This window comes from Humulus lupulus, chromosome 9, assembly GCF_963169125.1.
Source record: "Humulus lupulus chromosome 9, drHumLupu1.1, whole genome shotgun sequence".
Classification (NCBI taxonomy): domain Eukaryota; kingdom Viridiplantae; phylum Streptophyta; class Magnoliopsida; order Rosales; family Cannabaceae; genus Humulus; species Humulus lupulus.
Window position 1 is genome coordinate 154,167,893 of NC_084801.1, and position 15,081 is coordinate 154,182,973.

Sequence of the window (15,081 nt, forward strand, 5' to 3'; positions counted from 1 at the left end):
TTCTAAACATTCTCATCAATCATAATACAGTGAATTTTATATATTATTAATTTTAAATTAATTTTTCAAAATAATGTATAAAATTCTTATTTTAACCAAACAATGTAATTCAACTGATATGAATCTAACTTAATATTCTCATGCACAATCAAACACACTTTAGAAGTTTCCATACAATCATATTTTCCTCTTTAATTAATATTCTAGTTAATCAAATTATTTTAAACTCCTCATATCAAACACCCATTAATTCATTCATGACCTCAATAAAATTAAGCATATTAATATTATCACATAGTTGGTATTAATATATTAAGTGAATTGCATATTGTTAATTAAATTCCCATATAAACAAGTGTTAAAATTAGTTCAAATGGTGAATCAATATATATATATATATATATTATCAAGGTTCGAGACTTGTGGCTGCAATATGATAAGTCTGGCTCGCTACAACCAAAAGACCGTGATTCAATTTTTTCTATAAATACAATTTATTTCTAAGGGTTTACAACTAATTAATGTACATGATTTTATATACATATATATATATAAATATATAGAACGACTATAACGCATTTTTTTTTTTGCAATACCGGTGCATTATTTTTCTATTTCGGCACTTGAATAGTTATAATCTCAAATTTTTTTATATGATGGTATACATTATAGCTATCTAGAACATCCTACACATTTTCAAGAAATTTTGAATAAATTATGGTACAAAAACAGGGTCTAAACTGTCTGTTGCACGCGTGTCTGTTTTTTTGTGTACGCGTGTAAAATTTGACATTTGAACTCTGATTTTGGCTTCGTAAACTATTCAGAATTTCTTGAAAATTTACAGGATATTCTAAATACATACAATGTACACCTTCATATAAATTTTTTTTGGATTATATCTATTCAGGTACCGAAAATAGAAAAAGAATGCATCGATGTTGCAAAAAAAAAATGTATTATAGTCATTCCCTATACACATGTATGTGTATCTATATATATATATATATATATATATATATATAGATTTGTTCACAAAGAGAAAAAGTCCAATTAAGAGAGAAAGAGTGAAAGATAGGTCGATCTTAGGGCTCTTATTTCAGAATTCACTTGGGAGATTGTAGGAGAAGAACTTTCAAAGGGAGTAGTTCACCAATAAGACGAAGCTCGTTAATTTCTTATGTGTTTTTCTTTTTGTTTTAGCTTAATTTGTATATTTATTTTTCTCTTTGATTTGATTAAATCTTGGTAAGATCATTGTTGGTTAAGATTCTTTAGCATCTTGCATATGAACTTGTTGTTTGTTTTTTCCATAACAATATATACAAAATAAAGAGATTAATCAATGTTATTATATGTTTTATGTTGTTATAGAACTATAATATATGTCCTGTATATATAAATGTATAGTTGGCATGAATACAATATTTTTATATCATATATTATCCAAGAACAGTTAAACCACATTGTGGTAGGTTATTAATTACATCCTATCTTAGAAGCTATAGATGTGACAGTTTTGTGCCGCTGTGTTTGTCTTTTTAAAGTATTTTTTAGTATGAGTGAATTCCGCTCATATATATTCCCATTTTAACACTATTATAAATTTAACAATATTAAACATCTATATACATGTAGCTTCTTAAATTGGGATATGACTTTTACTTTTTTTGGAAGGAGTATTTTCTATTTTTGACACCGGAGAAATTATAATTTAATTTTTTATATAATGACGTATATTATAGTTATAGCAGACATGCCATTAATTATTAGAAAATTATGCATAATTTACGGTGTCCAAATTAGGATTCAAAAAGTTTATTTTTACACGTGTATAAAAAAAAAATCAGACCCAAGTGTAACTGACTATTTAAACCCGGATTTCAGTACCATAAATTATTCGAAATTTCCTAAAAACGAATGAGATGTGTGTTATAACTACAATATACACTGTCGTATAAAAAAATTGAATTATAATTTATTACCTGCCAAAAACAAAAAATATCTCAATTAATAAGAGCAAAAGCATGATGTCCCTACCTAAGAATTTATTTATATATATATTATATGGGAATAGATTTTATCTCATTAAGAAATGCATCTGGTTTATCCTACCATCAATCAGTAGTTGGACTAATCAAATAGCTGTGATCATTGGAAGCCTAAGTATATCAAACTAAGCATAAAATACATTAAAGTTTAATGTACGTTAAACAAAGTTTGTATAACATAACGAACTGTTAAAAAAAAGGACAAAATCCTATACTATTTATTTATTGTGGTGATTATTACTTTCAGGCTGAGATAAACTGAGCTTTTACAACTGTAAATTATTAGTGGCCGGAACTTTAGAGCCGAAAGGGTTAGTAGTTACTCCTCCACTTCGCATAGTTAAATTTTTGGTTCACACAGAGTTAAAAACATGATAATGTCCTCGGAAAGGGACTTGTTAGGTTTAGTTTAACTTCTAAGTTAATCTTTATTTTGCCGACAGGTTCAATGTTCCATTATGTCACATTTATTATTATTTATTTATTCAAAGATTTTCTTCTCTTAGGTAATTTCGTCTAGCAATGATGGTGGTGGTGGTCTTGCAATTGAGTTTAATTAATAACAAGTAATTAGATACTGTGAATATCTATTAGTAATGTGATCAATTTATACTTCAATTTTTAGTTATTTCTTATATATATATATTGTATCATTTTAGTACAATAATGTTTGTTTTGGAATTAACCTTAGAACCTTGTCATTTACTTGATACTATTTTAATATCTTGTATGTGATAAAATATTTCAAATTGTAAAAACAAATTTTGACAAAAACAAAATTGTAAATATGTTTCAAATTCTTTTTAGATTTAACACGTATTTAAAAATATTTCATCAAAATTAGTGAAAAATTATTAATTTGTTCTAATTTACAATATACAAGATATTAAAATACAATACAAGAAATAATGGTTTTAGATGCGACTCTATTAGGGGCAACTATATGTCGCCTCTAATATTCAAGAAATACTTTAGTTGTCTTTAAGTGGTTCTTATTCGGTGGTATTATTTCAATGTAAATTGTTCAATACATATCCGAAAAAGAAGAAAATCATCACTGAAAATAATATCACTAGTATCAACGTCAGCGGTGAATGGTATAAAGATGAACCGTTCATACTAGCTAGCCAAGCGAAACAGATTTCTTCATCGATGATCCTGTTAGAGGATGAGATTGGAAAGTTGTCCAAGAAATGAATCATCGACAATTTTGGGACTTTCCAGATGCTTGAGATATGATTGCTGATGTTGATGTTGTACATGACACCAACTCATCGAATTTTATTTTGACTGTGGATCTCGGAGAGTTGGTTGTTCAGCAATCTGATGCACCAGCGACTCAAGTCAACACGGCCCATGGACCTTCTTTAGTTGTTCAAGATTATGATGGATTTATTAATGACAATGAAGATGATATGGCGGACAATGTAGAAGAAGAAGAAGATTAGGATGAATTGCTTGTCGATCTTAGTGGTGATAATACTGATGATGTGTGCCCGATAGATGATGTAATTAGTGATGATAGTGACTATTCTACTTAGTTTTGTATCTAGTGTTAAATGTATTATACATATTGAGAATTAAAAAGTTCGTTTCAAAATAGTATGTTTCAAATTACCTAATCAATTAAAAGAATACTCAATAAATTAATTATAAATAAGAATTAAATATTAAAATAGATAGGTTAAATTATTATTGTGTTAGCAGATGTCAGCAGATGTGGCTAGAACCCACAGTGGAGACGCTGGCGGTGGATCCTCCACCGGATCCTACTAGGATCCCGACTACATACGAGTCAGGTAATTTTTTTGTTCTTTTATTCACCAACATATGTTTATCCTGTATATATTAATATTCTATGTATTGTTAATAAAAAAAATTACAGAAATCCCAACTAAGAGAAAGGGTCGTAGCGCAGCTATTGGAAAATATCTAGATGAGAGGCGGCGTAAAAATGGAAAACCACTGAAAGTAACGTTTTGCCCGTGAACGTACAAGGTTGTTGGGGGTGAGCACGCTGCTTTTGTCTGCCTCGTGGGCATCCAAATTAAAACAAAAGTTCCCAGATATTTCGATTCATTGGCATAATCCAGGTAAAAAAAATATTAAATAAGTTTTTTTAAAATGTGTCTTTAACATAGTATATATATTACTAATATGTTTATTTTTCAATTTAGTGGTATTATCAAATAGGGGGCCGCGATGATTTCTTAAAGTATTTAGATGGTATCGATCTAGAGATGAAAGACCGATACCGTCATTGGAAAATAATAAGACACGAACACTTTGAGAAACACTACAATGGACCAGAGGATTGTGACAAAGTTCTAAACAACCCAACCAAAGATGTTAATAAGGAGGAGTGGAAGAAGATCTGTCAATTATTTACAAGTCTGAAATTTATTGCGCACTCCGTAAAGAATAAGGAAAATGGGAAGAAACAGAAGTATTCTACAACGCAGGGTATAAAATCGTTGGTAGCCATCTGTCATGAAAAATTAAGTGAAAGTTAAAATGTTATCAAAATTATGTTCTTTTAAATTATATGTTCTCTAACATTTGGGTTATATTTTTTAGGTGAACCCGGACCTTATTGATTCATGGAAGGACTACCATTGGAAAAAAGCAACAAATGATTTCGTGAACGACAATGCTCGCCAAGATTATGTAAGTTTTAATTATGTTTTTTTAATATTCATAGAGTTATATTTAATGTTAGTATCTAACATTTTCTAAAAACAGGAAAAACTGAAGGTTGATTTTCAGTTACAAACTCAGCAAACATCCGCTGGTACTTCCAATAATAATGGTTCGACAACAGTTGATCAGGTGGAGATACTACAAAAAGTATTGGGCCAAAGGCGTAGACACGAGCAAGGAGTGGGCCACAAATTGAAGGGGTCGGGGTCAAAACTCTCACTTCAGCGAGTCTCAAGCTCCTCCTCAACTTTCAACAGAACATATAGAAAAATTGGAGAATAATCTACAAAAATTGACTGATCAAGTTAATTTCTTATCTCAACTTTTTCTGCTTTCATTTCGTCCACCAAACGTTCAGATGCTGTCTATGCCTGATAGCAACAATAATTTTGGAGCTTCGTCTTCTCAACCTCCAGCTCCAACCCATCCTTCCATGTACAAGGCAGCGCCGTCTCAACATATGGTACCTCCATACATGTATGGAGCAACACCATCACCTTATTTGTGGCCGATTCCACTTTCGTCGCAGCCACCGTATCCCTACATGTATGGAGTACGATCGTCCACATCACCTCCCCAATATCCCTGGTTGATGCCGCCGTCGCAACCACCACAGCAACCATGGCAATAAGATAATAGGGAGGACGAGGCAGCTGATTTACGAGACTATGTTTATTTTATTGTTAGTTATTGCTAATTCATATGAACAATATGGATATTTTTTTTATCTTAATGTATTAACAATATGGATAATTGTAATCTTAATGAACTAATTTGAATATTTAATATAATATTTTTATTTTTAATATATTTGTTTTCAATTATTTAAATTTTAATTAATGATTTAATTTTATTAGTTTTTTATAAATAAAATAATTTTGGTGTCGCCCCTAATAATCAAGTATCAGGGATGACTATTGACATATCAACGGCGACACATCGACTAAAATTATGCCAAGTGTGCAAATGTTTGGGGTGATATTCCAACTTTTAGGGGCGACATAATAATTCAATATCAAGGGCGATTATTGACATATCAGGGGCGACACATCGACTAAAATTATGCCAAATTTGCAAAATTTTTGGGCGACCTATTGAGTCATCCATAATGTACACTATTAGGTGCAATCGCCCCTGATTTATATCAGAGGCGACTTTTATGGTTATTAGGGGCGACATGCATCGCCTCTAAAACATAATTTTGTTGTAGTGGTAATTTTTCAGGAGGACTACCAGCGTAACCCCTTCGTGTTTTCGACACTTAAATTGTAATTTTTTATATATATGAAGGTGTACAATGTAGTTACAGCAGACATCCCACTAGTTTTCAAGAAATGATGAATAATTTACGGTGCTGAAATTATGGTTCAAATAGTTTGTTTCACATACGAATAACAAAACAAGCATACGTACAACAAACTGTTTGAATATTGTTTTCGACACTATAAATTAATTGAAATTTCTCGAAAACTGGTAGAATATCTCTTGTAACTACAATGTACATTGTCATATAAAAAAATTTGGATTATAATTATCCAAGTGGCGAAAACACTCGAGGTATACTAGTAATCCCCTTTTAGGGGGACTACTTGAAAATTACTCAATGTTATAAAAGGAAACCACAAAATACTTTGTTAGTTCCATGACAAACAATAATAATGTACTAAAATAGTATATTCCCTATTTCTACCCTCCTAATTAAAATATAAATATGTATAAACTATACTTAAATATTAATATGATACTTAGGTTCAAACCCTTGTAATTAATAATTAACTTTTAAAGGACTAATTAACTGTCCAATTAGAACATAAAAGAATCTCATGTCCGTAGAAAGTTTTCCAGGCAAGGATAAAACCAATTGAAATATATGAGCAAGTACAGCAATTTGAGAACGAAATAGGAAAGAAAACGAAGTTCCAATGGTTTTTTTGTAATTTTTTTTCTTTCGATAAACAATAGTTAAGCAAGTACTTAACATATAAAAAAACACTAACAACAACAATTACAAAAAAGCACGCCCTAATCACTTTTCAGAGAGAGAGAGAAAGAGAGAAATAATATCACAACTAAACCCTCATCTATAGAAGATGGCTTTTCCCCCAAAAAAAACACTTTATATTAATTAAATATTATAGTTATGCTGGAGTAATCAATAACCCCCCCTCGTGGGTAATTAATTATCAATAAGCACTCTACAAAAAGAGTCCTGCACAGGACACATAAACTTGTTATTGTTAATACAAAATTTTACTAATTATTAAGCTAATTGGGGGAGGGGGGACTATACTATATAGATATATATTAAATGCACAAAAATTCTCATTGGACCTAAAAACATTATAATAAATAACTGAAATTATAACCCTATAATCTATGATTCTTTTTAAGACACTACCCAACATTAGAACCCAAATTAAGAAGTTGATTAGACCTAACATTTTAGTGTTTTGTTTTGGGAACAGCAGACATGAGAATGGCATTCATCATTTTGTTCAGCAGTGCCCACAAATAATTGGACCAAGCTTGTTTTGAACCAATAAATTGCAAGAGAAAAGTTAAATACACAAACAATTTATTTTTTCATTACAAACCCATGTCTCCAACTTTCTCTTTAAAATAAATAATAATAATAATAAATAAACATGATGGGCATCATTTTTGCAATTGGGAAAGTAGATTTTGGCAATGGAAGCTAAAAAAGTTGTATAAATAATAAAAATCTTAAACTTTATTAGGTAGCAGAGTTTCACACACACACACATACATATACATTTTTTTTCTTTTTAATTATTTGTTTAATAAACCCCATCCTTTTTCTATCTGTGACATTTATTTTGAGTCAAAAGAAAGAGCTGGGAAATTTTATTCCTTTGCCAATTATAGTGTTGCTTGTAGAGTTAGAGTCAATGAAATCCTCTAAATGAAAAAGGTACCGTACACATACAGCTCAGAGATAGAGCTAGAATAATTGGGTGCAACTGAGATCAATCAAAAGAACTTGTATATATAAATATAAATATAAATAAAAATATATAGATATATTTATATAAACCCTATGGTGTTATGGAAGGGCCACATAAGAAAGTGATGACAATAGTAGAGAACAATTAAAAGACAAAATAAGAAAAAAGATAACCTTTTGAAATGAGTTTGGAGAGAAAAAGTTTTGTGAGGGACAAAGTGGAAAGTGTTATGTAGCTATAGGCCTCTACCTAGCAAAGTGTTATGTCGTCAAAATTTTGTTATTAAAAGGGTAACACTAATTTATAGTATTTGTCTCTTTAGGGTTTTCATGCTAGCTAGCTCTAGCTAGAGCTAGCTAACTCCATTACAGCATTAGATTACTGAGTTTATTTATTGATACACAGATTCAAACTGAGAAGATTTTAGCTAAAAGAGATATAGTACTTCAATAACATTTTATATATATTTATATATATATATATAAAAATTGTAAGTATTCTACTGATGAATTGAATCTACTTCTGTACTCTACACATCATTATTATTCATTTAATTATACATATATATATATATGATGTAGATATATATAACACATGTTTGGAATATTTTTGTAAGTGTAATAGTTACTAGATAAAGTATGTCTAGATGATTTTGTAAAGTTTATCTACAATATATGAAAAAGATTTATTTAATAATACCATATATGATGAGTTGGGTTTGAGGACGGTGTCATGTTCATCTGATTGGGAATTTTTTTTTATATATATATGTTTGATAGTATTCTTTATCTTTTATATAAATATCTAAAAGTAAATAAAAAAATTCTCAACCACCAAAACTTAATAACACCTCTCTCATGACTAGTTTTTATGTATGTATAATCGGAGAGGTATTTGATATATAAAAGTAACAAGAGATGAAGATTGTTTTTCAGCCACAAAAGGGTGAAAGGGATTAACTCCTTAATATTTGCAACATAAATGGTACAGATCTAACTATACTTTTTTATGTAACAAACTACAGAGGAAGATTAGTGTTCAAATTGATCTTCAATTAAGATTAAGAAAGAAAAAAATTTACTTTGGGATATACTACGGACATTAGAGAAATATATATAGAAATAATTATGTATTTTTATATTTTATTTTATTACAAAATAATTAAACGAATATTATATTATAGTATTTTTTTTCAATAATTATTATCATGTGGACGCAAATTCTACCTAGAAAAATTATAATTTCTGGGACTAGAATATTATGTAGGTTTCATACCTTATACTATATATGTTTGCATGGTCGATAAAGTAATTTGCATACATCATTTTTAATTAAGGATTAATTAATCAAATTATTAAAAAAAACTAGGAAACATTTTTGTTTTATACCTTTAATTAAACATTGAGATTTTAATTAGTGATTTTAATTAGCATTCATAAAAGACATATAGATAAAGCAAATATTGAACACAGTGTATAAAACAAGGTGTGAATAAGAGAGTAAGACAAGCATAATTGCAAAATTACTTTGAAGTTTGCACATGCTGTCGTGAAACTCACCTAATTTATTTACACTAATCAACACATATTATTCTATAAATATACCTCTTTGCGTGGGAGAATCATGCCTCTTCACTTGAGTTTGTTCCTTGCACTCTTCATTATTAACAACATTAATTAATTTTTTTAATATAATAAATTTCTCCTAATTATTAAATATATACATGGTACATAATGACAAAAAAAAAACTATATACATGGTAATTTTTGGTGATTTTCTATTTAGGGTGTTCATCTAAAATTCTAAAATATTAACACTAATTGAATATTGCTTCTAAATCATTGAATTCTATAAGACACCGTTATGTTTTCATGCCTCTTATTTTATTTTTATAAACTTATAAAACGTATTAATTAAAATATATATTTATATTATTACTTAATATTTATTAATTGATAATTATATGAATTTTAATTGTTAATTAGATTCTTTATTAAATCGTACGTAATCGGTTTAGTAATTTATTAAATATAACAATTCAATATCGAAATTAATAATAATAATTTTTTGTAAATGTAACCACATCATAATATTAAAACACAAATACATATAAACATTTATACAAAGCTAATCTTTAGATTTAATTCTAAACAATATTTATACAAAGCTAATGTTGAGAGTTATTGCTCTCTCTCTCTCTCTCTCAAACAGCCTTGCTAGCATATAACATGGCTACAAATGCAAGGACAGTTTTTGCATAATAATCTTTCGTTTGTTTGGGAAACCCATGCATGTGACGATAATACCTTCTTTCTCAATATCACTTGCAACTTGTTCGGTATCTAATCCTTTCAAAAGTGTTACGGACTCGTCATCAACTAATACATATCCAAAAAAGTTCGACCTACAACACACAAGAAAAATCTCACATTTATATATATATATATATATATATATATATAAAAGATTACCCTATAAGTTATATATAGAATATATAGATATATACGTATATATATTCCCCACAATATTAGACTTTTGGAACTTTTTAAAAGAGAAATTACTTTTAATTTTCTTAAACTTCTATTTGTCACATCTATCTTTATATAGATATATATGTATATAGAAATTACCAGTAGGGCGTAGCACGTGCTGGTCATGTATTATAAATTTATACTTTTATGATAAATTTTAGATAATGATGAAATAGCAAGAAAAAGAAATAGAAGGAGCTAAAAAATTATGGAGTGGGTAGAAGCCTGCTAAAGAGCAAAAGAAAAAAATAATTATGGAGCCTAGGTATGCTTGCCCCTTCTATTCCTCTCCCGAGCTTGAGCTTTTGCCGGATTCGAACTGTGTCTAGTATCCTCCCTAACGTGAGGAGAGAGAAAGAGTAATATCACACAAAACTGAGGAGAACATTATGCTAATTTTTGCCACGTTTTTGCCACTTTTAACCTTATGCTAATTTATATTTACTTTATCTTGTTTTCAAAAAAAGTATAATTTCTATATTAGATTTAGGTATTTAAGTAATATCACATATTTTTATTTTGGACTGTTTCAATTTTTTTTTCAGAATCTGTTTGCTAGTGATAAGGTAAAAAATTCACAACACTCTTAAACAAAAAAAGCGTAAAGTTACTTAAATAAACATACGTAATTAAAAAAAGTATGCAATTTCGTTATATTAAATAAAGTAAATATAAGATTGTACATAGATAAAAATGAGAAGAAAAAATGGATGAAGAACTACCTTTTTTTTTATTCTGACAGGAGAATAGATGAATAGATGATGATGTGCTGGGCAAGACACTTTCAAAAAAAAAAATTTAGACAAGTCCTAAACAAAAACACTCAAACTACCTAAATAACCTTATTTAAATGAAGAATTACATATTTTTTTTTATTAAACAGCAAATGTAATATATAAAATAATTAAAGGGTAAAAATAGAAAAAAAGATGAACCAAGAGCGCATGTCAAGAGCTTCAATTTCGCTATATCAAGTGAAGGATAATTTAATTTAAAATTTTAGCTCAAATGTTTTACCACAACTTAAGCCATATATATAATAAGATTTTTCTATTTCTTCATAGTAAATATTAATTATAAATTACATTTAAATATACATATATATTAAAGTAGATTTAATAATAGGTAAATAATAATAATACGTATATAATACATAAATACATATTATGTATGAATGTTTCCTAGTATATATTTAATGTATATACATGCCATTGAGAGAGAGAAATCACCACAGGCCAAAACAAAAACAAAAACATGTAAAATTACTTAAATAGATATATGTAATTAGAAAGCATGCATTTTTGTTATAATAATAAAAAGTAAATATGAGAGATGTATATAGATAAAAATGGCAAAAAAGACGGTTGAAGAGCTGCTTATGCACTCTTTTACTAATAGTATAGAAATTAGTAATTACACGGACCTATAGTCAGTTTTTCGCATGAGTATATATATATATATATATACTAGACACAGGAATATACATTTATTTAGTTTTATTTATAAAATTTATTTATTATTTTTATTAAAATTATATTAATATCATATAAATTTTGAAATAAATATTCTATTTTAATTAAATAATTTATTTATTTTTATTTTAGTTTTTGAATTTGGGAGTGACAACAAGAGATTATATATTATATGTTTACACTACTACAAAAAGGGTTTTTTTAGGACTCGCGGGGCGCGAGTCCTGTATTTGAGAGCCTTAAAAACTAAGGTTTTTTAGGATTCGCAATGCGAGTCCTTAAAAACTGTTTGCGAGTCCTAAAAAACTGTACGAGTCCTAAAAAATCTGGTAGAATGCCTTTAATTAAGTTTTTAGGACTCATTTTGCGAGTCCTAAAAGAATGCTTTGCGAGTCCTAAAAAATCTGGTTGAGTGCCTTTAAGTAATTTTTTAGGACTCGCTTTACATGTCTTAAAAGTATTTTTTTTTTTAAAAAATGCAGCTACAATTTTTATTTTTATTTAGAAAAAATATATCCCTTTGAGTGTCCAAAATGTATTTTATATGTTAAATTTCTAAAATTTCAAAAGAAAATACAACAAAATAATTTTTTATTAATTACTCAAAAATATAATTTCAGTATTTAGTCTACTCGGCTTACAAAATCATATTACATGATAGTTTATACTACAATCAAATTTTATCATCACCAAATAATAAACAAGAAATGTATCCAATGTTAGTGAAATATATTTTTTATTCTAAAAACTTCAACTGTCAATGTTGTCTAGTATTGCGCCAAAGAAATGCATCTCAATATAGACCTGCACATTATAAAAAAATTCTTTAATTATAAATATATTATAATTCAAACTTATAAATACAATTTTTACTTTATATTGATCCAACTTTATGGATGCCAATAATAAACCTAGTCGACAATAAAAATAAAATAAAATAATAACTAAACAAAAAAAACAATGCACACATCATCATCATCATTTGGTTTTTAACAATCAAATCAAAGTGAAAATGCATAATTAAGCTACGCAAATTACATTCAAATCAAATAGTTTTGACTAAATTAAGCATCTAATTAAGCATCTTTTAAGAGACCCTTTTAATAATAATCCACCTCTTAATCTCTAATTTTGTTAAAACTTTAATGCCGGCTTATTATTTATTATGATGTTATGATTCAAGTGGGAAGGAGCTTAAGTGATAAGACATTAGTACTACTTAGTTACTTGATTAATTAAGAAAGAAACATCACTAATTTGAATCCGATCTTGGATGTATAGTGAGTTTCAACTAAACATAATTTTTTTAGCCTATTCTAGTAATTAAAAATTTATCTCAGATCTAAGTATGTATTTAAAATTCTATAATCAACTTAATTATTAATTAGACTGTCAAATGTTAAATATCCGGATGACAAATTTATCATTATGGCAGTCATCTTTTCATATTTCCACACAAAACTAAGTACAAAAAAATCTATAGAAAATCTAACAGCATATCCCCTAATTTACTAGCCTAGCCATCTGTCACAATCAACACCAACATGTCAAACAAATCAAACAACACACAGATTTTCATCCATATATCACCGCAGCACACAAAATTCTCAGAACCTACTTCACTAAGACATGCAAGTTCTCAATCTTCCATTATCACCGCAGCACACAAAATTCCCAGAACCTACTTCACTACGGATGAATATCTAAGATATTCAAACTCCACTAAAGTGCAATACTAAAGCAATTAGAGAATAAACACATACACATTCCTTCATTTGATCAAAGAGAAACATAATTACCAAATCAATTACTAATTCTATTGTTAAGAGACAAACTCATTTATTTGAAAAACATTTCCCTAAACAACTTCTTAAAGATAAAATAAAAAAAAAGATGAAAAGGTTAACATGAAAATAGTACTAAGTTATACTCATACCTGCTTCCATAGCTCTTCAACTTCCTTTATACAGACGCACATTTTTGCTCTATTAGATATTGCTATGGCCCAAGCCTATCCAGAAATACAATAAATAAAATTTAACTTAGTTGAGTTACAGAAACCGCAAAAAGATTGGCTAACGATAGAAAAAAGGGACAAAAAATGATGCTAATTCCAAACTTAAACCCATTTAATCACACACCCATTACTAAAAACAAAAACTACAGAAGTTGAGAGTTGAAAAAGAATACATGAACAAGCTTTCCTTGGTTCTGCTGTTTAGGTGCAGCAGCAAGTAATCTTCTTAAATTTACTTCCGTTTTGCTAGTTCCCATATTTCAAAAACCTACAAAAGCAAAACTCAATTTTAAGCCCAAAAATATCAATCAATTCAGAACTGACCAAATTAATCATATTAATCCATTCAAACCGGTTGCAAAATGCACCAAAATCCAGTCAAGAAATATACCAAAAGCTAGTAGCAAAATACAAGTAGTAGCCATTAAAGAAGCAGCAAAAAAATTCAGTAATTACACACAACTACACATAAGATACCCTATTTCACATTATATGGTACACATACTGGAGTGGTTTCCATTCTTTAGTTTGTCAATGATCTTGAATATGAAATCAAATATTCAAATATGTGTAATTACACACAGCTACACATAGATGCCAGATACCCTATTTCACATTATATGGTTCCTTTCCCTTTCATTTTAAAATTAGATTAAGACATCAAACATGAGATTGATTCTATTATAAAAAAATATGCATACTATTTCAAAGAATACAAATGGTCAGAACATGTAAGTTATCTTCCCAGTTCTGCAAACCTTTAGTGTGATGACCGCCGTTCTCTTTGTTTGGTCCGAGCTGCAATTTTCCATGGTCCAAGTCATCGACTTGAGGTGCGGAAAAATTCCCTGAATATTAGTTGAAAGCCATTAATTTAAATGTGAGTCTCTAGTAGTTTAAACAAAGAGAAACTCATAATGAAGTTGCAGCCAACTAAACCAAGAATTGATAAACCTCTAGCTCTAACATCTGATATCATAAAAAAAGGTTTGATAAATAAACAAGTGAGAGCTTCCTCCTACCATGTTTTCAGGAATAATTGGTGCGGTAATAGTAGCCCCAAGCCCAGCCACCGTCCCTGCCCGAGCCCCTCCCTGCACAGCCACCATCCCTGCCGAGCCCAGCCACCGTCCCTGCATAGCCCAGGCACCGTCCCAGCCCGAGCCCAGCCACCCTCCCTGCACAGTCGACCCAGACCCAGCCCAGCCCAACCCGAACCCCTCCCTGCGCCGTCCTTGCACGATCGATCCCACCCCCTGAGACCCCCGCGCCGTCGAGCCCAGCCAGCCCGGAGAACCCCACTCGCATGTCGAGCCCTTGAACCCCCATCCGCTGTCGAGCCCT

At 29.4% G+C, this 15,081-nt stretch overlaps 1 long non-coding RNA gene across 1 annotated transcript; it reads right to left on the reverse strand.

The window, feature by feature from the left end:
* Positions 1-12,294: 12,294 nt before the first annotated feature.
* LOC133802228 (uncharacterized) lies at positions 12,295-13,839 on the reverse strand. Its single transcript, XR_009877203.1, has 2 exons — positions 13,657-13,839; positions 12,295-12,524 (listed from the first exon to the last, which is right to left on the reverse strand). It is a non-coding gene; the product is annotated as an uncharacterized LOC133802228 (long non-coding RNA).
* Between the last annotated feature and the right edge of the window lie 1,242 nt (positions 13,840-15,081).